Source organism: Vigna umbellata, chromosome 5 (assembly GCF_029865625.1).
Source record: "Vigna umbellata cultivar VRB3 chromosome 5, Vumbellata_1.0, whole genome shotgun sequence".
NCBI classification, from domain to species: Eukaryota; Viridiplantae; Streptophyta; class Magnoliopsida; order Fabales; family Fabaceae; genus Vigna; species Vigna umbellata.
In genome coordinates, this window is record NC_142169.1 from 4251201 (window position 1) to 4255000 (window position 3800).

At 35.3% G+C, this 3800-nt stretch overlaps 1 pseudogene; it reads left to right on the forward strand.

Moving 5' to 3' along the window:
• The first annotated feature begins 2357 nt into the window (after nt 1-2357).
• Nucleotides 2358-2873, forward strand: LOC148197551 (dof zinc finger protein DOF3.5-like; annotated as a pseudogene).
• Nucleotides 2874-3800: the final 927 nt, after the last annotated feature.

Consider the following 3800-nt stretch of genomic DNA (forward strand, 5'->3'; position numbering starts at 1 on the left):
GAGTTGCAAACCACATATTAAGGAATGTATGATCAATGATGGAGTGAGGTTTGGGATACTGGTGGTCACAATAGCGAACCTCTATATGAAGTGTTTGAGGATCTTATTCCATCATTGCTCTACGTACTTCAAGGAGGTTGAAGTGGTAAGTACTACCTTATGGTCGACAAATCAAGCTTTTCTAAGTGTATTAAGAGAATCCACTAGAGTCAGGTCGTCTAGGGTGGTGAGGAACAACCAACAATATACCTTTTTATCCCTGGTGTGGATGTTAACTTGGATCAAGTAAGCCTTTAGATGGGTTGCTAGATTAGTCGTGCCATCATACTTGTGGATGTTGATGGTAATTCCTCTCGGAATGCTGACTCAAGCTACGTCCGACGTGAAATAGTAGAATTTTTCGTCATTAGGAGGACATAGTTGCATGGGCATGTCCTGTAAATTAATGCGTTAAATGTAAACCTGGGAAGCTTGAAGGTCTCCTTCTCAACTTGAACGATTATTGGATGCTTGGGTGGAATTCTAGGATTCCTCTAGCTTTCCATTCTGATGAGAACGACAATAATCCCCTTAACCCATAGGTTTGTGCTTATGTGGTGCACGATGGCCCTTCCTGGAACAACGTTAGGGTGATAGGCTGCAATCCCTTTCTGGAATTGTGTCAAGATTCACCTCTATGGCTTCTTTGTCGCTCAGGTGAGCAGCTCCTACTTTGGTGTTTGCATGATTGGGATTCTTCACTTGCTATAATGCATCATGTCTTGACTCAGGTCGAGGGGGGGTCCTCGCTTGGGGACGAGAAGGTTGGCGTGGTTTCCCATTCTCCAGGTTATCCAACTTTTGGTTCAACACCTACAAGTCTGCTTGATGTTGGGTTCTCATGGCTTGCAACTTCTTGTCATGTTGTCATTGAAGTCGTTCGTTCTGATGGATTAACGCCTACGTTAGGTTTTGGATGGCTACCATTGGATTGGCTTTTATCTTGTTTCATGGAATGGAAGGCTCAAACACACGTGCTTGGCTTTTGGTGGTGACCATGAAGAGTAAGGTTGGGGAGTAGGTTTACTAAGGCCCACTATGGGTACCAAATGTTCTTACCAAAATTTGGAATGTTGGTCTTTCAACCGGTGTTGAGATCCAATGGACTTGAACGCTCATGATGAAACAAAACGAAAAATCCACCTACAAAATACTCTTTGATGCTAAAGTCAGTAAAAGAGCTTTAGGATCTATATATGAGTATGAAAGTATCTTTTACTCCCTAAAGAATTATACCATATATTTATAAGATTTATGTTTCCTTATGTGTTGTGTAATAAAGAACAATAAAAACATATCATATATATTAATATTTATCATGATAACAATAGTAATATATTAAGTAATTGAATTAATAACATATTTGTTTTATATATAGTATTAAAAAATATTTATGAAATAATAAAACTACATGATATATTTTATTAATATATAGTAATTGTATTAAAAAATATATATGTAAATTATTATTAATTGTGTTAAATGAATCTTATTGAACGATATTCTTTTAAGATATTGAATTAGGTAGAGTTACTCATAAAGTTTAGTAACATATTAAATAAGGTTGAGATACTCATGAAATTTAAAAAGTGAATAAATGTGATTTTTGTGGAAATCTAATATCATATAAATCGATCCTAATCATCACTTGGGCTTTGTTCACTTGGAGGAGATGATTTGGAGGAGAGTGAGTGGATGAATTTGAAGGTAAATTTTTTGTTGTTTATTTGGGTGAATTTGGAGATAAGTGAGAGTGGATTTAGAAGTAAAGTTTGTGAAATAAAGTTTGTGAGAATTAGTGTAAAAGTTGACCGATGTGACAGATAAAATAATGGTTTAATTGGTATAAATTGAAGTTTACCAAAATACTCTTAGTAGTAAAAGTAATATAAAATGATAATTGTTAATATTATATATAATTGTAAAAATTATTATAAAAAGAGAAAAAAATTAATTTTTAACATGAAAATAAATTGCATTATTGTTATTATTATTATGTTTATTATTATTATTATATGTTTATTATTATTACTATTGTTATTATTATGTTTATTATTATTATTATATGTTTATTATTATGTTTATTATTATAACTATTGTTATTATTATGTTTATTATTATAACTATTGTTATTATTATGTTTATTATTATTACTATTGTTATTATTATGTTTATTATTATTATTATGATTCCCCAACCGCCCACGTCCCTCTCAACTCTTCCACCACACATATATTCACACACCAACAAATCCCTCTCCAATCTCACTCTCACTTCATCCCCACCCACCCTTCTTATATCACACCACTCTCTAATAAATGTTCCTACATACCTTTATTATTGTCGCTACCCTTCAACACATGTTGCAACATCATCATCATTTTCCAACCCCAATGGAACAACGTTCGAGGTGGAAACCCAACATTGAGGTCACACCCAATTGCCCATGTTGCGCTTCCACCAACACCAAATTTTGTTACTACAACAACTACAGCTTGTCGCAGTCCCACTATTTCTGCAAAGCCTGCAGACGCTACTGGACCAAAGGCGGCTCTCTCCGCAACGTCCCAGTCAATGGTGGCTACCGAAAGAACCGCCACGGCAAGTCCTCCTTGCGCCACAACTAAACCCAACGCTCTTTCATCTCCACTTCTGATGACACAGAGTTTTCACCTGAAGATGCTCATCGAAACAACAATGACTCTTGTGAAATAGACATGGCCCTCGTGTTCACCAAATTCTTGAACCTAAAACAAAATGTTGGAGAGGATAACAATGTTTCCCCTTCTTCCAACAATTATTTCACACTACATGGCGTTCAAATCCTTGCTTAATTTTAACGAAAACATGTTGGAACCAAATATGGTCGAACCAAAACATGTTGGAACCGAATCCTTCATCACGGGAACCGAATACCAAGTCCAGTTGTATGTCTTCATTGCACCGGAACCGATTCCAAGGCCATTGGAACAAAATACACCTTCTTATATGAGTGGAACCTCTGCTGGAACCGAATCCACACAACTTCTTCCTCTCTTCTTCCTCTCTTCTTCCTCTTCTTCACACTGAACTCGCCCTCTCCTTCCTCTTCTTCATCTTCAACATCTCTCATCTTCATCTTCAACCTCCATTCACCTTCCTCTCCTGAAAAAAAAACTCACAAGAACAAGACACTCACCTATGCTTTCCTGCTTGCTTGTGCACTCAACACTGCACCACAAACACTCTTGCACACCAGAAAGCAGAAAAGAGAATCTCTGCACATAACCCAGGCACCCTATTACTAGTGTAGGACCCAAAATTATTGGAATCGATTATATAACTTGGAATCGATTAGTTCCATTTCGCATATGATAAAAGGTGATGGCATTTTAAAAAGGAGGTTGAAGGTAAGAGAGACATTTGATAGTGAATCAACTCAAATCTTTGCAAAACAACGAGATATGAAAAAACCTTATATCTCGCAAATCATCACAAATCCTTCTTCACTTATTCTTCCATACGAACACGTTTTTAATCGCAAATCATTCCTTCGTAATCTTCGTCAACAATAATTTCGCAAATATGAACACAACATTAAAAATTACTAGATTATTTTCATAGGAGGATTTAGTTCCAGAAAAGCTATAGATAATTACAATTTTAAAGACATTATATGATGGGTGACTAGTTTTAATATTTTTACCTTTTTATTTTGTTGATAAGAATTAATTTATTTCATTATAAATATTAATTAAGCTCTATTTTCTTTTTATGTTTAT